The following is a 27,783-nucleotide window of genomic DNA, read 5'->3' on the forward strand; positions in this document are numbered from 1 at the left end:
TCAATAACACTTATCACTAACATGGGTGATGGTAACTATGAGGAGACATTTGAAAGGTGTGATTATACCCGTGTGCCTTTCCCCTTTCCTCACTTTTTATCCCAAGGACTTACCCCTCACTTGCACACGTCGGTAAATGCAGTCAAGGAAGCATCAGGAACACTGGCCAGACCTGTCCTGCAGGTGTTGCCCAGCCACTGTAGCAGCAGGCAGTGCTTGAGGGCAACACAGCTGCCATAAAGGATTTTCTTCCCACAACAGGCAGCACCCTAGCTTCAAAAAGCCATAGCTCACCCTTTCATATTCTTTCCTGATATGTCAAAGGCTCTAAAGTGAGAAAATCTAATACTCCTGCATACAGGAATCAGCTCTGACCACTGCCTAGACCTGCAATGAAAGTATGTGCGAAGGCAACCAAAGTAATAGCTGTAAAGTAAAACCACACAATTCTAAAGAGCTGGTATCATTTTTTTTGAGTTAAGGCAGATCTGTAATATCTGTGATTTGTCATCCACAGACTACTCTATGGATTCACTGTCACAGAGACAACAATTGGGAGCAGTTGCTGGACAAACCACCTGAATCAGCCAAATCACCTGCCATTATGAATAATCATACTGCATAAGCCTCTTAATTAGCTACTCAAGATTATTTTTAAAGTAGATACTTCTTTGGGTCTGACTCTGTTGTTATTGGAAAGTGATCTGATCTTTAATTGCTTTAAGGAATAGTCTTCCAATTTCTTCCTAAAATTTAATCTGTGTTTTACATCTGCTTGTTTATGATTGCGATCAGAGTATTACATTTTCATTTCTTCTCTATCCTTAGTGTTACAACTTCCAACTGGAATTGTTTCTGCACTCTACAACGTGTTATGGAGAGATGCAATACCCACTTCACAGATGGCAGACAACTGGATGGATGGAGCTTTGATTTCCCTGTCCACGGTACAGAGAATTGGAGTTTGGTGATCTTAAAAGGTCCTTTCCAACACGGACCATTCTATGATTTTATTCCTTCTTGTATTTTTTTGTGAGGCTAAAATGATTATTTTTGTGATAATGTTTAAGAAAAGCTAATGGAATGGTACGAATAGAAACTTTCTTTGCACCTGATCGAATTTTAATCCATATTCCTTGAATGAGAACAAGTAGAACTTCACAAATTACGTTGATGTCTTCACTAGAACTTCAAATAACATCATTAACACTTCTCTAATTCCACTGGAAGTAATTCAGCTACATCAGGCCAACACTCTTAGACTTGTGCTTGTCAAAGTAATTTGTCTGTGTTTCCAACTAATGAGCTGCTGGCTGAAACAGTAATTTTTGTTATTAGTCCAATCTCAGTCATTGATTTAAACAAGTATTGAAGATTCAGATCCAACACTCATCCTCAGGAATTTCAGAGCTAACCCTCTCCTACACAAGAGCTTTCCTTTCATTGCCAGTGTTATTATGTACTGAGGTACCATCCTAAAAATTATTTTCTAAATCCCACTTCTCAATTTTGTAGTTTCCAATCTGTAAAAAAAGGTGTTATACTGAAGGTGGCTAAGATTTACAGCACTTGAATATAGACAGGTATCAATCAATCTAGCTCAAATAGCTTCAACATTTCATTCTGCTCAGAGCTGTTCTGAAGTTTCCCATATATTCTAAATCAGTCTAGCCAGTACAAAGCTGTCTGCATAATTTTCTTCCAACATCTCCTTTAATATAGATTTTATATACACAACATTATTCAGTCATCTTGTAATATCTGTTAACAGATTTTATCACTACATACTGTGTTTTCTTATACCCCTTCCACATAATTATGTGATGGAGATCCCCCATTACCCAATATTAGTAGGTGACCTGGGAGCTCACCAAATCATCTGTGGAAAGAACTCTTGTGCAAAAACCTTGAAAAACACAAACATCTATTGAAATCTGCATTTATAAAATGAAAAACAATGCTGAAACCCAACTCAGTGTGTTGCTGTGTGTTAGCAATTTGCGTCACTGTTCTAAGATCTGTAGGCAGTATATTTTGCATTAGCAGGCTGGATTTCTGTCACTGTAGCTAAAACACTTGGTTTTGTGGTTCTCAGATCTGGTATTGTCTTACAAAAGCTGGTTTTAGTCCAGATGTTTATCAATTCAGCTCTGTCAAAAATCTTCTGCAATTTTAAAAGCAAACGTTTAGTGGTTTTTGTTTTTCTAAACCGAAATATCTGATTTCTCAAGTTATATACTCAGGTTTGTTTCTTTTGATTAAGGAACAAAATTCTCACAAAACCCACGAAGTTACACATATTTACATCAAAATGAAAATAGCAAGCAAACACACACTGCTTTTTTGAGAACAGATTATTGTAAAAAAATAGTTTTTTTCTAGTGATACTAGTTTATATAGAAATACGAAGTTTTCAGATGGCCTTTCAGGCTTTGCTTGTTGAACTACATTACAGAAACCTGAGGAAAATACTTAAAAAGAAATTGCCTGCATACATAGATTTAGTACTGTGTTTATAGTGATAGAAAAAAGACCAAACAATAAAACAGCAAAATAACACACGCAGTTCAAAGCCACAGGGAGCTTTACTACATTGAATAAAATTTAGTTGCAAATAATTTTTAAGTGGATGTGATCCTAAATCTGCTTCTTAACAAAGTCTGAAGTGCTTTTGCATGAGTTTCTACTGAAGTATTTCCTTTAAACTCCGTGCTTCTTTTCATTAAACACAAAAGAGAGTGGACACATATTAACGCCTAGGTTGTTTATTCCAATAATTAAATAACGTACCTGCCTCACAGTTTAACTTCAAACACTGGAAAATAATTTTCTTGGGATAATGCTGCATTTAAAACTCAGTTCTAAGATTACATAAATTTTTGGTAATAGCACGATACAGAAATATTTTGTAACTCTAGGTTAATATTAATTTTATGTCAGCAGCAGTTAGCCCACAGCTTAAGCTTCTGATGGGGTACTCACAGTAGGGCTCTATCCATCAGCTCCATATACCCTAATTCTTATTATGTAAGCAAATCCCAAGTTATTGGCAGTCATGGAGTTGAAGGACAAAAGGAAAAAATCAGAACATGCAGTACCATTTGCATATTTGAGGCTAATACATTTCATGCACTTAATCAAGTAACTCAAGATAATCTGTTTTATCCAGAGAAAGGACAGAAGTAACTGATTTTACCACAGTCTGTTCTCAGGCAGTCTCCACTGATTTCAGAAGCCTTCTTTGACTCCAAATCTCCTGGAAGAAGTGCAGTGTTGTGGCTTTGCCCCTGTAAATCAGCACAAAGAATATGCCATGTCAGTGGTCAGCCTGTGCCCTGCTTCTCCCTATGGATGCCTACCAGATAGTCCTTGTCATCATCCCTGATAACTCATCTGGGGGAGAATCATCATCTGCACTGAAAGGGTGCTGCTATCCTGGAAGCTGCTCGTTGTCTCAGCAGTTCTGAGTCAGTGATAGCCTCCTCTCTGTAAACATTACTTTCGTTACTCACCACTTGCTACCTACTGGTTTCTACCTAACCAGGCTTTATGTACAAAGAGCTCTAAGCCATGGTGTGACCCAAACTACCACATATGATTACCTCCTTCCCACCTTCATTTACCTTCATGATAATTCTTGGCCTGTGTGATTTTGTTTTCTCTTTCATCTTCAACATTTAACCAGGCAGAAGCAAATGCAGTCAGTACTGCTCTCTCCAGAGATCTTTTGAGAACACCTCTAAGAAACCTTACAGTCTTTGGAGATTTAGTGTGTATTTTTCTGAACTTAACATCATTAATGTAACTCAAAACTTCAAGAACTGCTAAAATAGATAACGCTTTGGGATTTAAAGTGGCCCCTATAGCTTAAGAAGAGCTTTAGTATTCTTTTCCAACTTGGATTTGTTATGGTTTAACAAAATCAAACTAAGAAACAACTGTTTCAATCTAAATTTCAGCTATTCTGCATTAGATCTTTTAACCTATTCTGATGCAGCAAAGCCTGATTCTGCCAAAAAAAAAAAAAAGGCTTGTCTGTGTTCTTATACTGAACTCAAAAGAACTACACCTACATCTAATGCTTCTGCCTGCTAGATCATGTCCAATTTTTGTGGGAGCTGAGAGGATTAGAGAATGTAATACAGAAACAACAATGTATATTTGAAACCACTTAAGGACATGGACAAGATGAAACTTTACTAGTGCTAAGCCCTCTTAAAAGCTTGTGAAGAGCCATTTTTTTCTACTAAAAAACTCCTAAATATACTTAAATTAAGAAGCGACTCAGTTATTTATCATAAAAATATCCAGTGGAAAATTTTAAGAACTCCTAAAAATCTTCAGGATAAAATTATTTTTTCATTTTATTTTTCTCTATAAATAGAACAAGATCAGCCCTCAGAGCTAGCCTGTAAGATTCATCATGATATATCTTTTCTCCAAAGAGCAATGCAGTTGTTTAAATATACATTCTTCTCATCAAATTTATTTTTGAATTCTGGTCAGTTGTAAAAGTGTCAGTGTATTTTTAAGCTTTAGAAATTTAAGATTATATAAATGAATAGTTTTCTAGCAGAAAGCACACTTGTAAATCAGTATTATTTCGGAACATCTCCAGGGGATCTCTATCTTCAGCTTTGACTGGACTTTTGAACAAACTGCAGTTTCTCTGTACCTGCAATCTTCATCTTTTGCTTTCATAGTGGTTTGCTGTATCATGCACCTTGCCTGTGGCTTTCTTCAACTAGCTACACAAAGATATAGCCTCTGCTTGACTGTAAAATCAACACAGAGAAACACAGTCTACGTATATTTAACTCTGCCTTCTATTTTAGGCAACACGGAAGAGAGCTTCAGTGCAAGTCATGCCACTTGATTTCAGTTGATGCAGTACAGGGTAAGGTATCTGCTTCATAAAATGTCCCAGAATGTTTGCATTAACAGATTCTCTAAAGAAAAAAAAAAGAAAAAAACAAGAAAACACGACCAACTTCTTGAGGCAAATCCCTTCAGCACAGCTGGGGACCAAGGCAGCAGGGAAACAAAAGGCGGAGAGGGGCACACACGTCATCTGCCCCACAGGGAATGCTCGCTTGGCAGGCCTGTGGCTGCTGCCCTGCATTGTGTTTGTGTCCCAGCTACTGGGAAACGCTCATGCTGGCTTTGGGCCGCACCAAAGCCAGGACTAACCCTTACTGGGAAACACTTATGAGCGTTTTGGGCCCCATCAAAGCCAGGACTAACCCTTCTCGGGAAACACTCATGCTTTACTAGGAAACACTCTTGAGGACTTTGGTCCCCACCAAAGACAGGACCAACCCCTCTCGGGAAATGCTCATGCGGGCTTTGGGCCTCACCAAAGCCAGGACTAACCCTTACTGGGAAACGCTCAGGGGGCTTTGGGCTCCACCAAAGCCACGACTAACCTTTACACTGCTCGGCAGCTGAGCAGAACTGCACTGCTGGATCAGCAGCCCGGCCTGCCAGCCAGGGTACCTGGGCCTGGGTCTCACACTGCTTCGAAAGACAGCCTCCCACCAAGCTAAAGATGGGAGGCTTCCCAGGGAGAAAGCAGCAGAACCGAGCGGACCAGAAGGAGCTTGTAATCCACCAATGTTTTATCAAACCTTAGCATGACACTGATTTAGTAACATGTTTCTTGCTTCAGCTTAACCCACACTAGTGACAACAGTAAGAGGATGTGAATTGCAAGCAAAAGTAAATAACTAACTCATTAAAATCATGCAGCTGAAATACAGAAATGAATAAGTGGCAACAAACTCCTTAATTTGTTGATTTAATCTCTTTTAATTTTTCCCATGAGGCAGCTAATAGGGGAGTTAATGAGCTGCCAGGCATCAGTCATTGGACACTGACTGCTCAACATCCAAGAGGCTTATTAAATAATATAGGTGGTTATTTTATTCTGGCAGCACAACAGGATTGAGATTATTAGTTAGGAAAGAGATCAGATATTTTGAGCAAAGGAGAAGCAATCATTCTAGTTATACCAGTCTGAAGCTATTCTCATAAAACAATATGATATTAACTTTTTCCTTATTTGGATTAGAAGAGAGGAAAACACCTAAAGCATGGTATGAGGTATAAACCAAAATAGGGCACAGGATTTTAACATGCAGAATGACTCCAGCTCTGACCTCTAGGGGTTCAGCACAGCTAATGGACATCCACTTTCAAAAAAAACTTCTCTCTACAGACAGTGATTTTTACAATAAGCTTCTGCCTACTCATAAATTACAGATGACAACCCATGGGGGAAAGAAATGTTAATATTTTGTAGTACGGGTTAATTTTCTTCTTGTCTTTTCTAGTGATGCTGAACGGTTGTCAGTTTATACGCTACAGCTCTTTGATTAATTTCAGCAGTCCTGACCAATTAAGTCCAGGTATTGCTACTTTTCTTAGCATAATTTACAGTTCTCCCATAAATCGTCAATGAATCAGTTCAAGGAACAAAAACGAATCACTTTCCTTTTCGTAGAGCTATTTATTTTTGTTGGTTTTTTATGTCCTTCAACAGATGAGATGAATATCAGTCAAAGAACAAGGGAGGAAGTGGAAATGGTTTGAACTCTTTTGCAATAACACTTAAATCCAATCTGTTTAAAGCACTTTGTTTCAACAAACACAAAGGATAATACCTGTGAAGTTTTGGTTTGGCTATCTGGATGTAGCCAAAAGGTAAAATGTTAAAGCCAATGAAAAACTAGTTTTTCATTGCCTGCTAGGAAAGTACTATTAAATTATGCCTGCTCAAATAGAAAACTGATTGTTTATATCCATTAAGGTTGTCCCTCCATAGTTAAGTGACCTGTTGGACCTAGTAAGCAGCAGTCTCTTGACCACAGTGAGCTGAAAAGCAAAACAAGAGTGGAAATACAGTAAAGACATCTTTTCAGGTACTCATGACTATTGGTTATTACCTGCAACAATAATCCCTCTTGAATGAAATAATGCCTCTTTAAATGAAAATAGTTGATGCTGTAAATCCTAGTACAACTGTGATGACATAACCAGACTTCCATGGACTTACTAGGCAAGAGTTGTAAAAAGGGTACATCACAAAGTCAAAGAGCTTCTAAACTTGGCTGACCTTTGGCTCAGCTACCTGAATCACAGGGAACAGCCACACACTTCTCCACTTAGAAGTGATTTGAGGGAATCAGAGAGAGATTTTGCAGGGAGGATTAAAATCAACTAAAGAGCAACTTTTCTCACGTAGCAGTAAGGATTCCCATGCAATGGGGTAACAAGACCAAAGCTGAAGAAGAAAAAAATTTGGGAACATGGTGTTGGTTCTTAAGCTGCGGCTATTGGTCTTCCCATAGTCAGAAAAAGAAAATGTTAAGGTCAGGTGTAAAAAATTATCCAGGGGGAAAAAGTCCTACAGACACAGCAAAAATTATTTTCTATTTGTCAAATCTAGTCCATACACTCTGGACTACCTGCCTTTGGATGCACAGTCCACATAAAGCTGGGACTCTCATATATAGAAAGTGAAAATTTATAGAAAGTTTGTGTTGAGCACTATCCACTACCAGCGGTGAGAACCAAGGCAGCAGCTCCCCAGCAACAGGGCAACAGTCCTCAACTCAGACATTGTTTACACAAAGAATGTAGGTTACAGTGACCTCTCTTCCAAGTGCTGGGGGTTTAATTCTTCATCACAATGATGAACACCAATACAGCTGCTTATCTGAGCTTGCACTGCAGGGACAGGAAAAGGGAGGAAAAAGAGCTACTTTCCTCCTCCTTCTGGAGCAGTACAGGATTCTAGTCTGAACTTGTCAATTAATTTTTATACATGAGTCAGGAAAAAGCAAGCAGGTGTTCACCATTCCTTTGCTTCCAGGATCCGCTCAGTGGCAATGGAGAAGGGCGATGGAGCCGGAGAAGGAGCTATCAGAACCAGCTGTGGGAGCTGGTGGTGTTCAGCCTGGAGAAGAGGAGGCCCAGGGGAGACCTTATTGCTCTCTAAAGCTGCCTGAAAGGAGGGTGTAATCCAGGTGTGGGTTGGCATCCTCAACCAAGAAAGTGCTGACAGATCAAGAGGACATAGTCTAAAGCTGTTCCAGATGAGGTTTAGGATGAATGTTACAAAGAAATTATTTACAAAAATGTGATTAGATATTAGAATGGACTGCCCAGGAACATGGTGGTGCCACCATCCTTGCAGGTGTTTAAGGAAAGACCAAATATGGTACTCAGTGCCAAGGTCTGGTGACACAGTGGTGTTGGGTCATAGGCTGGACTTTGTCACAGGATGAGAGGGAGCTTCAGACAAGCCCTGCTTTACCTTCAGATTTCTGGCAACCACTTAAGTTTAAGAAATGACTCTGGCATGCAAGTTCTAGGGATGGTAAATTAGGTCGATTTACAAAATAAATTATTTATTAAACAGACTGCAGATATCAGACAAAAGATCTCAATCAGAGTTACTTACTGCAAAGTATAAAAGTAAAAAGAACTACTAATAGATTACAGCATAACATAAAAATTGCACAAAATTAAGGTGGCACCTATATTATAACTAGAAATAGTATTGATTAGGGGTGAATTGAATAGTATTGATTAATGTAACTTACCACCAAAAGACCAATAATGTACACAGATTCCTTCACTCAGCCTCCAGTGGAGTAACTGCAAAGCAGGCCTCCCTGCTCTCAAGAGAAACTCCACACATTTCCAGGAAATGTGTAGAATATTTCTGATTTTTGAAAGTTTTGGCATAGCTTTTATAGTTTGTGAGGTGTCTGTCAGTCAGAAATCCAGCTTATCTTCCAGATCTCTCTCTGTTTATTGGCATTTGGCAGATGCCAGATCACTGTTAACCCCATGGTGCCAGAATACCCCACTACAAGACAGCTTGTCCTGTTTGAGTTATGTGACCAGTTAACAAGCAAGAGATAAGCTCTTGTTGTGGGGGTAAGATGTCCTGCTACAGACTCAATGATCTCAGACGTCTTTTCCAACCTAATTGATTCTGTGATTCTGTGACAGTGAATGGTGCATTTTGGTGTACACTGATCTGTCAGTCTGTATACTGTGCAGGACCATGTTTCAACACTTTGGCACTGGACTACTCAGAGTTGTATTTTGGGAGACTGTGGAATGGAACTCAAATCTGAGTTCTGCATGGGAGACAGATATAGATGTTATAGATTCTGCATGTTAACAGATATAGAGCAGTGAGATTCTTTGGCAGGGCTGCAACTTGAAGCAGCGTTTTCACTGTTCTTTTATAGATTCAGCTTTGAAGAAGGAAAACAAGGATCATGACATGTTTGTTTCATTTAGGAAAGAACATTTTTCCAAATATTCAAACAGCATAATATTAGATTCTAGAAAATACAGGCTCAAGACCTTCTGTTTCTTGATTCAGATCAAGAACCTGAATGCAAGTCATCTCTTCCTCAACTACAGAGTTCCTGGCTTTGCTGAAATAGTTCTCTCCACTTTTTTATAAGAAAACATATCTTGTTCTGATGGTGCTTTAGTTAATTTTCTATTTCATATATGAATACTTGAATGGGAGATCCTCTGGAGTATCTTGACCTTGCTTCTTTGAAAACAATCTAAGTAAGTTGCTTCATCAAAGTTTTGCCTTCAACAATTCTCTACTGCCCTGACAAAATATTTTTGTACTGTCCCTTCAGTTCACAAAAAGAAAAATGAAAACAATCGTCATTATTCATTAGCCATCTTCCAAAACCCTTCTGGTTGTTCCATCCCTCAGACTTAAGACTACCCAATTTTTATCAGGAATAAAAATCTCTGAGACATGTCCATTTCTATGTCCCAGGCTTTCTGGACTGCTTTCCTTTGCAACAATTTCTCAAACCCACTTGAACATGATTAAAAAAATATATTTTTAAAATTTCTTTCCCTGTTCCTCTCAGATGTTCACAACAATGCTTGTCCTACTTTAATAATACACTATGACTTTAATGCATCTCTGGGCCCCATCTTTAGCTTATCTCACACCTAACAACCTTATACAGGAATCCAGCTCTTCTTGAGATGTAAAGAGTCCATTACAGTTAATTTTCTACAATACAGCAGCAAAACAACCAGTCCTTCCCAAATTAAATAAATTTTCCTCCTTACACTACTCTTTGCCTGTAACAGAATGCACTGCAGAAATGAAGTCAGACACAGCTAATTACATATTTATCTCTCTTTATTTATTTTTGTTTATCTCTCTTTACAGGACCTGCCTCATAGTCTCCAGCAAGAATAGGCACGATTAGATTAAAAGTTCAGGGATCCTCTAATCATCTCTCAAACTCCATCCAATGCCATTAGCACTGAATTACAGACAAGCCTCAACTTCTGTATCTCAACCCAGCCTGTTCAACCTATTCCTCCTTGAAGAGTTATTACACATTAAATGAGCCAGAGAGCAAAACGCTGAACACAGCACAGCAGCAAAAATATTCATCTGTAATACTAGACAGCCAGGGTCCTTGCTACTGTTAACAGCATATTTATGAAGAGTGAAACTACTAACAGAAGAAATGAAACAATTTAATTTTCATTAATATTAGATATTAACACCTGTTAACTGCTTGGTGATGTGAAGTGAAATGATTCCAGAATAGCTGTTCATATTTCTTTCAAATTGGAAAAAAATGATATCATAGTACCTTTATTCTAGTGGATAAGAGAAATCAACTGAAATATAAATTATTAAAGATATAGGTTAAATTTGAAAGAAAGAAAGGACCTGGAGGTGAATCCCTAAAATCCATGAGAATGAACGCCCTAGTTTCTCAATTACTTTGGCTAAAATTTCTGGTTAAAAATTATATTAAGAACCACAAGGCCAAGACAAAGGATCACGGAAGTTTGTTTTAAAAAGAAAAGAGTTCAACCTTAAAAGAATTATAAAATCATTTAAATAGGCCTCTATACTTTTTTAAAAAAATGAAAATAACTAGTAACTGAGTTCAGAATTTGTTTATCAAACCAGATATTAAACACACTAATTCAATAGCCGCACTATCCCCTTCATGCTTTTTATGGGGTCAGGTGATGCGTTCAAAAGACCTAAGTGTCATGAACCACCACCTGTTTTAAAAGCACCTCTTTACTGATCAGCTTCACCCCTGAGTTAGACTGTTGCTGTGAAATAATATTCAGATTTTTTGTGTCTGAAACACAAAATATTTCTGGCCTGTCTACCTGTTACCTGTCAGTATGAGTGCCATTCACATATAAACCAGCTAGTTCTGAATCAATTCACTTGAGCATTTAAATCAGTATTACTGCATTAATATAACTGTCCACAGTGGCTAATATATACTGGTTTTTAGTGTTGTGTAATGTAGCCAATTCCCTTTACAGTTTTAGTTAATGAAAGACTCTTTTCCACATTTTCGTCCAAAAACTGTTGTGTAACATCACTGTGTATTGTAAATAGCTTCCCACTTCCATCTGCTATCTGCTCTAAACTGCTCTGGTTTGCAAAGTTTTTGTTTTACAGTTCTTGAGCATAAATCCTTGTTGTAATTTCTTCTGGACTATGGTTACCAGTAGCAGTGGCACATAAAGATTATACTGTAAATACATTCTTACTAGTTAAACAGAGTCTAAAAGAGTGCCTCAAAAATTCATTTTAATGAAAACATTTTGTAACAGATTGGACATCATGACTCTCTTGAATTCAATGGGATACACCCTACTAAGCAGCTGAGCTGAGCACCTCCTTTCTTAGCACTCTGAAAGGATACACTAAATGCCCCACAAATGTCATACAGGTAACAATCATTCTAGACTTAAATTTTGTTTATGATTACAGTGACAAGAACATATTAAAATCATAAACTAGAGGACATCATGGTTGATTCGTAGCTCAGATAATGTGCTAAGAAAACAAAAAGAAACACACAAAAATAGATTTTTACCCATACCAGTCACTGCTATAGCTTCCAACAAAGTTCAGACAAGCCAAGACAATTTGAATGATGCCAGGTAATTCTGAAATATGGTTGTACTGGGTTTGTGTGACAAGGGTTTGGTAGCAGAGTGGCTACAGGGGGTGCTCTGTAAGCAGCTGCCAGGAACTTTCCCCATGTCCAGAGCCAATGCCAGATGGATCCAGCGTGAGCCTACTCCTGACCACAGGTGAGTGCCAGGGTCAGTGATAGCAGCAGCACCTCTGGGAAAATGTATTTATGAAGAGGGAACAAAAAGCGCAGCACCTCCAGTGAGAGAGAGGAATGAGAGCATGTGAGAGCAACAACTCTGGAGGTACAGAGGTCAGTGAATGGTGAGGCAGCTACTCCTGCAGCCCTGGAGGAGCCCACACCAGAGCAGGTGGATGTGCCTGAAGGAGGCTGTGAGCCCACGGAAACCTGTGCTGGAGCAGGCCCTGCCAGGACCTGTGGCCTGTGGAGAGAGCAGAGCAGCCCACACTGGAGCAGGCTCCTGGCAGGAGCTGTGACCCCACAAGGGACCCACAGTGGAGCAGCATGTTCCTGAGGGACTGCACCCTGGGGAGGAGAGCCCGACTGGAGCAGTTTGTGGAGAACTGCAACTCATGGGAAGTACTCACATTAGGGAAGCTCAAGGAGGACTGTCTCCCATGGGAGAAACAAAGAAGGAGCAGTAGAGAAAATGTGTGATGAGGTGACCACAACCTCCACCCTTTGTTTCTCTGTCTCACTTGCAGGAAGACAGAGAAATAAAGAGTAGAGTTGAGCCTAAGAAGCAGAATGAAATAGTGAATTTTTTTCTTTTAGATTTGTTTTCTCATTATTATTCTCATTTTTCTACTCTCATGCTATTGAACAATAAATTAATTTACCTGAACTGCCCATGATGCTAGCTGATGAATGATTCTCTCCCTGTTTTTATCTTGACCCATGAGCCTGCTGTTATTTTCACTCTGCTGCTACCCAGCTGAGAAGGGGAGTGACAGCATGGCTTAGGTGGGCACCTGGCAGCCAGCCAAGGTCAACCCACCACATCAGAGACAGCACAGGAAATCACACTTTTACAGTTCTATTTCCACATAACATACTACGTAGATATCATTATTACTGTACAGTTTCTACCACCAGAGTCTCTAGAGCTAATTGCTTTGCTGGGTACAGTACAAACATCAAAGATATATTTCCCTTTTCAAAGAATGTGAAACCTAACAATCTCATGCATAAAAACTTCTTAGTAATTTAGACTAGAAGAGGTTTCAGGAGGTCATCTAGACCCCAAGAGCACCAAGGAGGGATCAACGATGCCAATATAATTCCTCAGATTTGCTTAACCTACCCAATTAGGGGAATTCTGAAACCTCCTTAGGCAATGTAGACTACTGCTATAATATTTATATTAATGAAATATTCTCAATATCTATTCTGTATCTTGCATGCTACAATTTAACCCAAGTACTTCTTTTGCAGCCTAAAAGCAACAGAACAACAGACTGCTTCTGCCTCTCTGCAGAACTCAGAGACTACCTTGAACACTTTAAATATATCTTCTCTTAATATTTAAATGTAGCAGTCTAGATTAATTTTCTCATATTCTCCAGATCTCTAAATCTTCTGTTCTGCTGCAGACTCCCCATCTACCTTTTTCAAAGCACTATGCCTCTGAAATACAAAATATTTTAGTTGAGGCCTTGAAAATATTGAAGGGAGTAAGAGAAACACTTCGCACAACTCTCTCAACCACACTCCCATTTGTAAATTCTGGTACGGTATTTACTTTTTGCACAGCAGGATGACGTTATTGACTCCTGTTCTTCTTTTGAACTGTTAAACCCCTCATTTATACCTGTTAAGATCTGATTATTAAAATTATTAGAGAGGAGCCTCTGCCCACATTAAGGTGCAAATGAGACCATATTCTGAAGTCAACAGTACAGCATTTATTAAACAGTAAATGTGAGGGAGACAGAGAGAGAAAATGGGGCAAAAAAAGAGGAGGGGGAGAAAGAAAGTAAGAGAGAAACAGATCAAGTAGAAAAAAAATATCACCACTCCACAGGTTCCAACGATGTTCCATTGGCCCTTTCCTCCTGGTCTTCTCAGTGGTTGCAGTCTTGTATAGGAGATGGCTGCAGACTGTATCCATCAAGTGGTGGAGGGAAAGAACCCAGAAAAGACCAGGTCCATGGCTTTTGTATTATGCTAAGGCTATGTGGAAACGCCCCCCGTACCTCCCCTGGATGATGTAACACTGGATCACGGGACATTTCGTGTGTCTTCGGCATCTTCTAAAATGTTACAGCTGTCTCTTGCCATTGCAGTTGACTCAATCATGGCCCACAACAGCCCATCAGCCAAGACGAGCTCCTTCAGCCTACATGTGGCTGTCTTGGTACTTTGAAGAGGAGTTTTCACAGCTGAGTAATTGTTTAAGGGCGCATGATAAGAACTTGTGGCCCCTCTCAGGATTTGTCCTTTATCAGCCTCTTGCATTATCTGGGAACCCAGCTTGTAGCCCCAAGCATGCACGCCCTTCTGTGCATCACTAGCCAATTGTTTGAGCTGTTAGCACCAACAGTCCAGCCTCTTACAGCACCTTCATCGTTTGAGACACTAAACACTGCCAGCAATCCAGTCTCTCACAATACCAACTACCTTCCTGAACTCTTGTTACCGTAGTCCTGCATTTGTGCAGTTGTGTATCTGTGTTTCAGAGCAGCACCTTAGTCTTATTTCTACTAAGCAAGATTTTATTTATCAGAAACCATACAGGAATCATAATATAAAAATAACTTTTTTCTCTTCTTCTTCTCCACTAAGCTGAAGTCCCTCTCATTTCACCACAACCTAGTACAATGATATAATGCTATCCAGGTCACTAATGGCATATATATTAGTTACCACACCAAAGAGCTTTGCTACACCAAGGCCTTTGCTCAGACAGTGCCCCCCTGATAACCAGTTGTAAATAATTTTCCAAGGACTGGACATCCTACACAGTGGTTTCATATAGACTATGGGTTTCTAGCTAATTCATGAAAATTTCAAGGAATTGTCTTGAAAGTCTGACCAAAGTGCAGATATGTGGCATCACTACTGCTCTTCTGTCCTTGAATCTTGTTACCTTCTCTAGAAGGGAACCAGAGCACTTTTGTTTTCAGAATATTTAATTTCAGTGGGAACCTGTGTTGCTGCTGTTTATCTCCGTGCTGCATGTACTGGATTTACTTCAGCGTCTTACAGCACTTTATAATCAAGTGATCAACACAGAGAGTGTACAGCTAAAAAAGATCTGTTAAAAATCTGCACAGAAGATAATAATTGCTAACAGGCTACACAAACTGCTGACCATGTCTTCTGTTGTCTATGGAAAACATTTTGCCTCCCTTTCCCCCTGGCTTTTTTTAGATTCTAGGATCAAGACAGTTTCACACAAGGTAGGACAGGGCAGGTGCTGTGCCTGCTGCCTTCTACTGCAGGTCCAGCCCCTTATGGTGACATAAATATTTCTAAAATAGATACATTAAGGTGTGCATAAGTATTTATAAATGCATAGACTTTATAAATGAATTTATACTTGTAAAATTTACATATTACTTAATAAGAGGTATCAATAATAAAGTTGAAATAGAAAAAAAAATAGAAGAAAAAACAGATACACAACTGTGCATTAACACGACTCATGAAACCCCAGCAACACTATTGTACAGTGTTACTTGGTCAGTCTTTGGACTCTGTGCTGTGCCGCAAGATACAGACAATGCTGCCTACTAAAATGGAAAACCAGAACAGAAATTCAACTTTACAGGAACATGTGCAGGGGCACTAAGAAGAGTTTGCAACAAGTTTCCCTCAAAAAAAAAAAAAAAAAAAAAAAGGTAAATTGGTTAAACGCCAGATGTGATGAAATTTCAGAAACAAACCTAAATTACCCTGTGTGATAATGACAAGGGCAGATGATGACACCTACCCAGCCTGAACATGGTGCAGCAGTAAACATGGGTCCTGTGCAGACAAAAGATGAACTCCTGAAGGCAGCTTTGAGGTCACCTATACCTTACTTAGCAGACTGGATTTATAACTCAAGATGACTCCTAACCTATCATCCATGGCAGAAAGAGCTCAATACATAATTTATCAGGCTCACTCTTCAACAACTTTGCAGCTAAGATCCAGCACAGTTGTTCAGACCTACACAAATTTACCCCTCTAGTCCAGGAGGCAAAATATGTCTCAGCTGACAGTAATGGCATCTCAAGGAACAAGCTCTTTGGGATGCCTGCTTGCATTGGTGGAACTTCAGACAAATCCAGAATGGGTTTAGCGCATTATTTGGAATAGCCATGAACAAAAAGCAGCCTTGTTAAAATATATGTCCTTTTCTAGCAGTAGAATGGGCCTTCTTCCTCTGTATTTCTTGTTTTTTATTAGCGCTTAGTAGAGTTTACTATTCTTCTAGTTCTGGTGGCTGGAATGCCAGAGCACTACCCACCCTTTTCCTTTAAAGGGTTTGAGAAAGGACAGCCCTTCAGGGCTGTGACGTGTCTCTCAACAACCCTAGAGACCTCCTGCTTTGCCAAACTTCAACTTGGCCAGTTGCTTGGCAGACATATCTGATCAATCTCTCGCCATGTTTTTAGCCATGCTTTTAACATGTGGTTTAGTAACTCCCGAACTCCTTGAGAAAAATTATACTTTTGAAAGAAACTATAGAATAAAGCTCCTAGTCCACTTACGATGTTTAGTAATTTATATTCAAGGAGAGGTCCTTGAAATTATTTTGTTACTCTCTTTACTACTCATTCTTTACTATATGGTGGCTTTGTTAAAACCACAACCTTCCAGGTCATCAGATAAAATTCACAACCTTTTTTCCACTATGAAATAAGGCATACTTGCTTTCATTTGTATTTATTTCAGTGCTTCCTCTATCAATATGAGGTTGGTTTACTGGCACATAATGCAGTTTGTACTGTGTTGATGCAATGAGCTCATTGCTATTACCATTTTTCAGGACTCACCATAAGAATGGGACTAATAAATCTCAAACCAGCTGGTATTCAGCAATGTTTTGTGCAGAGGTAGATGGAGATCAAAACCTTCCATGTCAATGAAAAGGGAAACTGCTACTGGTAACCCCAGGAGAAGTTTCCAAAAACCATGCTAGCTTCCTGGCTGTATGACAAATACAAGAATTTTCATCCATTTTAAGCTCTGCTTTCCTAGTTGCAGGACTGAAGACCAGATCCATGGCTGGTCAACAGTTAAATCTCTGTTGTTGAAGCTACTAAGTGTTTATAGATTCCAGAAATATGCATATGGATGAATAATGGACTTGCTGCAAAGAATAATACCATGTCTTACCCAGCAGCACTATTAATATTACTCCAGCTGTCTGGGTATTGTATTTCTGCTAACCTCACCTCCCACTGGCCTTATGGCTTCCAGGGGCTTTGAATAGCTGTTTGGTAAAGTTCAAACTGGTGTTTTGTGGGGATATTTTGGTGTAAGGTTTGTTGGGGAGCATGATGTGAAAACTGTGGTTTACCATCCTTCTTTTTGTCCCGCTCTGGCTCCAACTGCTAAACATCATGGACTGGAGATGCTTTTATCCAGCTGTTAAATTTTTAGGGCAAGCAACATCCCTTTACAAATATCTGTTTCTTCCCTCATCTTTTTACTACTAGAAACTTTTTAATTTTGTCCTCAGTAGTGTTCACTTTCTAAAGCTCATTGGAATAGAATGTCCCTTGATACTTGATGACTGTAGTCTGTTATGCAGTACATCTGACCCTTTCTCACAGTTCCAACTAATACCTGTGAACATCTGTTCATAACCACTGTCAAATATTTCTTTTCTCCTAAACATCCTCACAGTCTTCTTTTCTGAGTGGATGTATATTTACTCTAATTTTACACCAATTACCAGACATGGTTTTCCAATTCCTTGCACAGCTTGGGTGTTTCACACACTTCTGACTCTGGCAAAGTAATGAAGAAGCTGTGGTTATAGTCCTTTATTATAAACTCCAATAACACACCAATGTAGCAAATGGTAACTGTGTGCTCTAAAACATCCCCATGTCTAGGTTTTGAGCACCGTATTTAAGCAATCTGTGACATTCTACCTCATTACTAATAACAAAGATGCGAAAATTATTTTAATTTAACAGCTTGTGTGAAGGCTGATTTAAGAACATCCATTCCCTCCTTGGTCTGTAATTACTGAGGCAGGAAAAATGGTTTTAAAAGCTTCAGCTCCTTGAGAACCCGTTCTGCCTTTCAGACACACAGTCCAGGCACACTTGGATAATATGTTCACCACCATTAAAATGAGCTTCATGCTGTTATTATTGTGCTTAGAATAGCCAACGAATACCTGTTACTTCTAAAGGTCTTTTTCACAGACACATGTATCTTTTAAGCCTTGACTTACATTACATGAGACCACCTGTTTGTGTTCAGATAACAGCATTGCTTGTTTCAGAAAAGGGCCTTAAACTCCCAAAGCTTCCCAGTTCTCCAGGAACACAGAAAATGTCTTTTAACAGATGCTGCAGTCTGTCACCATGCTGCTACTACATGCACACAGAAAAACAAATTAGGCAACATTTAAGTAATGCTCAATGAAACTTTATTTATCTATTGATCACTGGGGTGATCATGACCTGTCTCCTACTGTCACCATTTCCTTTCTTTCAAAGCTGGGTTTTTTGGCTGTTTTACCTTTTCTTAATCCTGCGGTTCTAAGCAGGAATAAAAACAATTAATAGAAAAATTGTGTCTTTTGTGTATTCAGCCAGGATTGTGTTTTCAGAAAGTGTTATGAACTCCACATCAACATACAGATAAGGGAATACATGGAGCATAATCCCGGTCATGGTATTACAAGTATGTGTTAGAACACTGAGATGTAGACAAGAGTTGCCTCACCTCCCCTTACACAGACTTTTGTTTTCATAATCCCAGCCCACCCATCTTCTCTTGAATGCACATGATCTTTTAGGAAAACATTTTAGGATGTAGGTGTCCCTACAAACATGTTCCCATGAAGTTAATTTTTTACTTCTGACCTTCAACTTTGGCAAGCAATACTAACTATATTTTTCTAGAATAGGAGAAAGCTGTAGGACAGCCCCAAGGTGACCTGGATGGTTTGAAGGTAGAAGAGGAGGGCCTTTTGATCAGATTCACAGGTCTGGATGACCAGGGGCAGGGTGGCAGCCTCCTGGACAGCTTCACAGGCTCACCCTTCTCTCCAATGCACATGCAGATCTTGTCGTGTCCCCCCACTTCCTCTGGCATACTCCCACACCATTTAGTTTTACTTTCCTTTTATTTTGCTTTCTATTAACATTATATTTTCACTTATTTTCATTATCTCTTACTAAACAATTTCATACACACTCTTTATAAATAAAATCCTTGTATAGTATAAAGAAGCATAACTATGCATGCACATGCATTTATACACCTCATACACTTTCACCTGTGTCTTTGTAAAGACAAAAATATACACATAGGTGTGCGTATCTATGAGGGCCTTTCACGTACTTCTGTGGCAAAGAAAAAGGCAAAGTTTTCAGCAAGTTCAGGGAGTACATCACATTGGGTACGGCCTCAACCAAGACAAAATGGTGACTCCTGTGGACAAAGGGAGGACTTCCAAGGCCTCGTGGATCTGATACATTTCTAGGCTAAGGGGGTTGTAAGGCTGGAATGGGGAGAAGGGCTTCTGGTGACCATGGTCATGAGACTTTAGAGGGTCAGGTCTTCCAGCAGGAGTTGGAGGAATGGAGCCTGCACCAGTGGGCACCAAAGTTGCTCTTTAACTGGGACCAACAACATCTTCCTTGGTTGTAGCCTTATCTCTTCCTCTCCTCAACTGTTTAAATCACAACAGAAATCTACACTGCTGCCACTCAAACAAGGAATGAAGAGAGGTGCTAGACATAAAATAACTAGGAAACAGTATATAATAATATACTGCTGTACAATATACTTTTATATATATATATATATATATATATATATATATATATAGGGACTGAACTTTTAAATACTATTTTAACATACAACAGTAATAATTACAGGAAGTTTGGGGTAATTTGGCATTACTTAGGTTAAGCAGATATCTGATGATTAGAATACAGAGATGACACAAGACATGTGAGGTAGGGCTTTTCCTGAAGAGAAGATTAGGGCTATAACTTCAGATGCCCAGGCTTTACCACTGAACCTCTTTAGCAAGGTAGTTTAGTTATCACTTCCATCTAAATAAATAATTTATATATTAATGTTTTAAAGACTAATCTTTATTCTTAAAATTCATATCTCCTATTGTTTTCCTGTTTTTATTCTGTATTCACAAAATCATGATCCACCTACCTTTCATATGGCAGGCAGAATTTGCCCTATAATCACTGAAGTGAATTGTTCTTTATTTTCTCTCTGCATCATGATTAAGCAAAAGGTATCTTTTTAAAGAAAACCTACTCTTTTTGGATTGGCTTTGTTGAACTCTCATGGTTTACCAGCTAATGTTTAGAGGTGAAGAAAGAGCAACAGCAGCAATCCAATTTTTGGATGAGGCTGAGAGCAGATGTAGATTTGGCTTCAAGTCATCTTTACTTTTCCAAAGACCATCTCCTCTTTCGTCCAAGAAAGAAGGGTCACACCATACAGCAGCATCCAAAATGTGCTATTCATCAAACAGATGATCTGTTGTGAATTCTAAACCCTTCATTTTTTATATCATGATTGCCCCTGATTGTTCTTGCTCCAGTCAGAGGTCTGAAAGTTTTCAGAAATTATTGGTGCCAAGTTTATTGACTCTTTTTATGGACCAGTACATACTTGCTCACAGGGAATGTTATGTATCACATGTTCACCAGAAGTGGAAATGTGACAATTTAAAAGCACTGTTAATATGGAATGACTTTGCCCTGAGGGAACAATGAATTGCCATGCCAAAAAGCTTGGGTTACCTCAGGTTGTAAGTGGTTTGAAATTCAGGAGATTAGAAAATTTCTTAAGACAAGAAAAACAAATCATATCAGATGTAGCAAACATGCTGAATGAGATCTTTTCAGAGATCATTATCTGTAAATCTAGAGGGATCATAATGGCAATCTAACCTATTATATACAATGGCAATAGGACTCAATCTAAATGCTATCCTGAACAGCAGAGATATTTTAACCTTTATTTTGAATGTCCATTCTTTCTCATATTTAATTCACTAATTTAGAGTGAAGAAGGAAAAGAGAACAACTCTGCTTGGTCATATGCTGCTGCTAGGTGTGGGGTACCTGCAGTAGAGAAAGGGTCAGGCAGAGCCACAGCTGCACTTGGCAAGTACATGCTGCAAGCAGGGGAATTACCAGTGGCTCTACTGGAAGTTAAAAAGTTTTAGGGCTAAAAAGTGGTTGTAAATATAGCCTGCTGGATAGGAAAGTATTTTAACAAGTAAGTTTTTAGAAGGAATAAAGTTCATGTTAAATAGAACCATTACCAACCTGTATCTATCTATGATAGAAAAAGCAAGGTCTCAGAGCAAGGTCATCACTTCTTCAGAGAGACCATGCAATATAAAAGACAGGAGGGCCAACAGTTAGAAACCTTCCTTCTCTCATTATTTAGCTTGTAAAAAACTGTGCACACTCGACTTCACAATGTTTAATTAAATTAATCTATAATAATAACTTAGGGTGAGAGTGAGGATTGCAGCATAGGTACAGCTGACCAATGAATAAATTATATTAAAATAATGTGGGCTGACTCTTCAAAAAAATTAAGATCAACCTCAAGGCTGATCAACTAAGTTTAGCCTAACTGTCCATGTAGCCCAAGTACAGATTCACATGACAGAAGATTTTTAATTCAGAGCTAAGCTAAGGAGAAATGTGATAGCAATCACACCAAAACAAGAGCGGAGACTAAACAAGGCATCACCCCAAAACTGTAGGAGAACACTGTGGAAAAGTTCAGTGAGAAAGTCTTTGTAAGCAAAGTTGTTAGAGCATTAGATTAGTCCAATCTAAGAGCACAACCAAAAACTGAGTATAGGCTGAGCTGCCCTTTGATCTTACCTTGTGAAGCAACCCTACAACCTCTCTGAAAGGCAGCTGTACTGAAGAAATAAAGGAAGACAAAAGTGGTGCTGAAGACACAGAAAATTAAGGTTTTCTGTGAGGAATAGAAAACTTTGATAGAAGGTTATTAGAAGCAAGAGTTTGAGACAGAACTCTAGGAAATCCAGCCTGAAGAATGAAAAATGTATTGATAGGTACAGGTGGGCATGTAAATATATAGAAAATACAGAGTTTGTAAATTTGAGTGTCTGGAAATACCAGAATATTAGTTTCAAACAAGACAAATGGATGGTAGTAGGAACAAAAGTATTTCTAGTGCTGAGTCTGTCATTAACCAGTGCCTGATTCAGGAGAAAAAAAACACCTGGGAGGGCAGGGGTTTCAACTCAAATAGCGATACAGCTGGATGAAGTGGATGAACTCCATTTGCTTCACTACTGTAAGAATTGTGTGGAAGTCAAACTTCCACAATCTCTAAATGAAGGCCAGATCTTTCAAAAGCCTTCTTTGTCCCGTTTCTGATAACTGAACTTTACTTGCTATGGGTGGTAATTGCAGATGGAGCCATAAACTTGACACATTAAAAAGGTATATTTTGCCGAGCAACAAAAAATGATGATAATGCAATGTAAACACCTGAAAAACTTTACAGAAGGAGGTCGTCCCTGTCTCCCCCCCACCCCTTCAGAAGGGGGTTCCCTTCTGAAAATTAAAGATGAAGATTCTGAGACTGACCTATCCTACTCAACTGAGTGAACTGGAAAACCTGCCCTTTGAAAGCATCACACCTTTGACATAAAAATTCAGTCTGGCAGGTTTCCAGACGAATTTTAACAACAACAACAACAAAATGCCAGGATTACCTATCAGTCTTTTTGCTCCTTGCTAACTGCATTTCTCCAGATTTTGTTTCCCTGAACGGTCTGCGTGCTCCAAGCCGTGGAGGAGGTTTACGGTGGTCCCTGTGCAGGGCTCTAAGCAGGCTGCACTTTGTCACAGGAGGCTGGCGAGCATCCACGCTGCAGGCTCGCTGTGGATGCTCGGGGCTGCGAAACGCGCACGTGGTAAATGGCTGCTTTCCCCAGGCGGGCGTGCAAGCATTACTTGTTGCTAAACTTGCTCGCTGCCTGGCCAATCCATCTGCCTGCCTTGGGAGAGCGCCTAGCGCAGCTCGACAAAAGCAAGCCAAGTCTCAGAAGAAAAGACTGATAGCTGCAGCAGAGCGTTTCTGCAGCAGAAATCTTACGCTGGTAACAGGGACGCGGAATCCACACAACTGTCTGGCAGGCTGCTGCGCTCTCTAGAGGGAACTCATAGCAAGGGAAACTGTATTCATTCCCAGGGTATTAATGCATTCCCAGGTGACTGTTGGAATAGTGAAAATATCACAGATGTTGACGGTACAGTGTTTCAATAAAATGCAGGGAAAATTGGCTAAAAAGATGCTCTTTGGATCAAAGCTCACTGTTTTCTTTACTACTTGCTCATTTACCAGCCTTTCTCTCCATTCTCTCTCAGACCCATTTCTCTTCAGCCTTTCACTGCCAGTATATGCCAATACCAACACATTCGGAAGATAATAACACAAAACAGAATCTGATAACTAGTGAATGTATGTGCAGACACAAGAGAGTGTAACACAGGAAGAATAAAATAATTACTAGGGAGCATCAGATGGTGGAAGATATGATGGCAGTTATAGGAGTTCCAGGAGGATGTTTTCATTAATAAATAACAAAAATAAGGTATATTTAGTGAACATAAAATATAAATCAATATAATATAATATATTGATATATTATGAAATATTATGAGATTAGTACTACCAAGTGGATTTAAAATGCTTTGAAATAATAAACACAGTCCAACTGTCACTTAAAAAAAAAGCATACAGAAGGAGTGGCATCTGTGTCCACAGCTTATATCAGTATTTTAAAAGAGAGATCACTGACTTACAAATAAAAATCCTTTTTTTCCTTCTTAGAATGTGAGCCACATGATATTTACCATACCATATTAAGCTGAACTCATTTCACCTATTTCTGCAAGTTTTTAATTTCTGGTAACAGAAATACAGTTTACTGTGTTCTTCATACAACACTAAACCCTTTACAGGAAGGTAAACATACAGTAGGAACAGATTTAACTGCAGTACTTACTTTTGCCTGGTAATGAAATGTATGTTGACCCATGCCAGCTCATGAATGCTTCCTGAAAAAGGACTTGAAAATCCAGCGTTTCAAAGTGTTTCTCATATATTTAAAGAAGGAAAAAATCCAGAAAAAAAGAGGGGGAAAGACCCAAAAGAAAGATAAACAAAGCAAAAGCCTGTAAGCTTTAGAGCTCTGACTGCAAAATATTCAGCCTGGCAGCTCTGGGAGAAATACAACTCTGTGTACTTGTACATGCTCACCCCATTAGAGGAGGAGTCAGTTTTGCAACACTTATGTTCCTTGCTTCAGGCAAAACAGTGATTCTCTTCAGTGCAAGCAATGTTTGTAGTGTGATGATGGCTGTAAAGGTGAGAGGTGTTCTCTGGAGTGTAGGAATGCAGCAGCAGAAAAAGAATAATTTGGTATAGGCTTACTCTACATACTCTACAGGTTGTTGTGATTTCTTTTGAATGCTTATTGCCCATGATTTTTTTTTTCCTGAGGTAAAACTTATACCCCTTCAACATAAACTGCATCCATAATGTTTTTTTTGTACCAGTAGTTCATGATTTATATTTTAGAATAGCAGATTTTTTTTTTTTTTTACAACAGAGTGAAAGGTGTTAGCTTTACATCAAAAAGCTGATTAAACAGAAGGGAAAAAAGGAAAAAAGCATTTTTTGTAGTTTTGAGAACTATTATGCAATAAGGCTGTGAATTTTACTAACATAACTATTCAGTAGTCATCTATCTCTACTTAACTAAAAACATTTTTACATATTCTTATAAATGCTTTCACTGAATCATATTTTTATCTTCTCTGTATTCAAGCCAGTGAACTGAATATAAAATGAAATGTGTGTATGGATAGTGAAGAGTCCTTTAAAGAAGACTGTGCAAGAAGTCTCTTTTACATAGTGAAAGGAGATTTCAGGGGTGTGGATGCTAAGTTGTTACTAGAGTCAAGTCTCCCCAACCGAAGTCAGCATTGCTCACATCTTGTGACCAAATGGACATTCTGCAGATTAATCAAAACAATTGGTAATCATAGGAACAGTGTCTTGTCAAACATTTGTGTTTCTTGGAAAATGTTTTCAGGTAAGGAGTATGTGCCTTGTGATCTATCCACACAAAAATTATAAAACTTCAGGTGTGCTCCTTGAGTGGGGTTTGGCTGTGCTAAGCACCAGCTGCTGCTCAGATCAGTGTCAGACTGCACTTCCACTTGCATTGCTGCCATCATGTCTGCTGTGATATCCATTTGATTCCATGGTCAGAGAGCATAGGAAGTTCAGCTGGTACTGGAAGACAATTTCTTTTTTTTCCTTCTTATTTGTAAACCTTCTGAACAGGCTCACTCTGAGATCAAGCAAATGCTGGGAACAGAATGTATAGCTGGCAGAAAAGACTCAGCTGGTCAGCTGATGAGCCCTAAAATTTATCACATGCCCATAGCATTCAGCCAGCTGTGAGCAAATTCTACCAGTGACTCTCTGAGTTGAAAGGGATAGAATTGCTCCTGATAAATAGGGAATAAGTGCTTGAATAGATGCTACCACCTTAAAAATAAGAAAAGGAATACAAGGTAGAAGCTTATACATATTTAACCAGTTATGTAGCAGGCAGAGCCCACTTGTCTTATTTCTGCATCTGCTTGACTCTGCTATACACAAGCAGATCAAAATAAAGAAGATGGAATTAGAAAGCTAAAATTTGTCCAGGGAAGAAACTTTCAAAATGAAGGAGAGCCAAGAAGTACTACCATTACTATCAAAATTCTTGTAAGAGAAGGATATATTGTTAAGGTCTGCATGTACAGTTTTGCCTGTAATTAAAACAGGCTTTATAGCCCTAGAGTCTGGATGATGGGGAAAACAGAACAAAAAGTAAATCACTAATGGATTAGTAGTGAAAGATGAGGCGTAATAGTGAAGAACTAACACTGGGATCAGTAAAAATGATAACTTAAGACATTTATACCTGCACTATCCAGGTCATAGCCAGCTGACGTAATGCAGCCCTGGTAACTGTGGCAGCAGGCAGAGCAGTGTGAGATAGCTCTTAAATGTTTCCCCATGATTTTGAGTTAGCTTTTTCAGCTTTTAATGAACACTGTGTCCCTGTGGCTACCCTGCTAGCAATATTTAAGCCAGTCAGGCAAGTCAATACAAGTACACTCAGCCTCTGGTGGAATACTGCCAAGAAAAGGCAACTCTGATCCTAGGAGCACTGGATTAAGGTGAATATTTTAAGGTAGTATTAAAATCTCATATGCACAAAAGACAGGTCACTTACATTCAAGATGGTTTTTCAAATTAGGACAGAAGAAAAGAAAGATCATTCAGATGATATAAAGCTCTAAAGCCTGTCTATTAAAAGGTGACTGACAGAACTTGGCTGGGTTAGTGTGACAAAGAAAAGGTTGAGACAGAAAATGGAACAGGCACTTACTTGTCCCTATAAAGGTAATGTATGTCTATAAATATGAAAGAGAGTAAGCACTGGAAAAGTGCAATAGCAGTTTAGGCTAATGAACAATGCCAGAGCAAAAACAGCAGGTAGAAACAGAGCACACATAAAACCAGACAGTAAACTAAAAGGATACTAACCACTGGAGCATGAAAAATTGAAGCAGACTTTCAGTAGGGTATAAAAAAGCACAGCTACTTCTGGAATAGATCTTGGCCAGTCTCTGAGGGTATTATCAGTTTGACTCATCCCATCTCATATAACTGGTGTATCAACTTCAGAAATCTGGTTTAGGTTAGGATTTTAAGTTGCCTAGTCATCAACAGAGAAAAAAATCCTCTGTGGCTGATCTAGAAGCATAATAATTTTGTTTCTGGAGACTGAGAATCAACTCTTCATTGAGAAGAGTTTGTAGGCTTGGAATTTGCTAAAATAACCTACTAAATTCTAAAAAACAGCCCATAACACCAACAAGGAAAGCAAAGAAATTAATTTAAGAAAGCAAGATTTAGTAAATTAAGAGTGCAAGGGCCTAACTTTATTTTCAGTATAATGACATTTGTATCAGTATAACTGCAATAATCTGAAGTTATTCTGCATTGGAGCTCCATCAGAGTTCTGACATTCAAGCAGAACAAGAAGCATGTAGTATCAGAAGAAAGGCAGGAAAAAAGATAAAAGTTGGAAGAACCAGTCAAAGGAATCAAAAAGGTTTCAGAAAAGAGCTTTACAGGTGGGAAAATGTGAAAAGAATCATGTCAGGTAGTGAGGGGCATTTACTTCAGAGGAATACAGAGAGAAGACTGCAGTATGTTTTTAGCTCTCCCACATCTCTTACCTAACAAAACCACCCAGCCTTCCTTGGCAAGTCACTGTTGAGGGGTTGTGGCAGTTTGCCCCTGCCATTCCTCACCCTCTCAGCAATTCAAGAAAAAAAAAATGTAGCAGAGGAAATCAAACAGGGAAACAGGGCAACCCTCTGATTTTAAATGTAGAAATAACTCTAAGAAACAAAGAATGTAGAAATAGCTCTAAGAAGCTATGGAAAGACAGAGTGAACAATATTTTTTATGCTACTGTCTGCTTTCTCAACAGTGACCTCCTTTGAAGAAG

At 38.9% G+C, this 27,783-nt stretch overlaps 1 protein-coding gene and 1 long non-coding RNA gene across 16 annotated transcripts in view; one reads left to right on the forward strand and one right to left on the reverse strand.

Moving 5' to 3' along the window:
* Positions 1 to 27,783, reverse strand: part of PRLR (prolactin receptor) — a 155,532-nt gene that overhangs the window by 63,565 nt on the left and 64,184 nt on the right. For 11 of the 15 annotated variants that reach the window (XM_064403800.1, XM_064403801.1, XM_064403799.1 and 8 more), the window contains one exon: positions 3,197 to 3,287. The gene's annotated coding sequence lies outside the window, so the exon portion shown is untranslated. Of the gene's footprint in view, positions 1 to 3,196; positions 3,288 to 4,675; positions 4,695 to 5,426; positions 5,446 to 22,911; positions 23,098 to 24,207; positions 24,461 to 27,783 lie in introns of those variants that run through there. The other 4 variants (XM_064403810.1, XM_064403811.1, XM_064403813.1 and 1 more) reach the window with 4 other exon arrangements.
* On the forward strand, positions 6,764 to 12,352 carry LOC135290433 (uncharacterized). The gene is made up of 3 exons (XR_010353206.1): positions 6,764 to 6,920; positions 7,874 to 8,027; positions 10,232 to 12,352. It is a non-coding gene; the product is annotated as an uncharacterized LOC135290433 (long non-coding RNA).

The sequence above is a fragment of the Passer domesticus genome, chromosome Z, assembly GCF_036417665.1.
Source record: "Passer domesticus isolate bPasDom1 chromosome Z, bPasDom1.hap1, whole genome shotgun sequence".
Lineage (NCBI taxonomy): Eukaryota > Metazoa > Chordata > Aves > Passeriformes > Passeridae > Passer > Passer domesticus.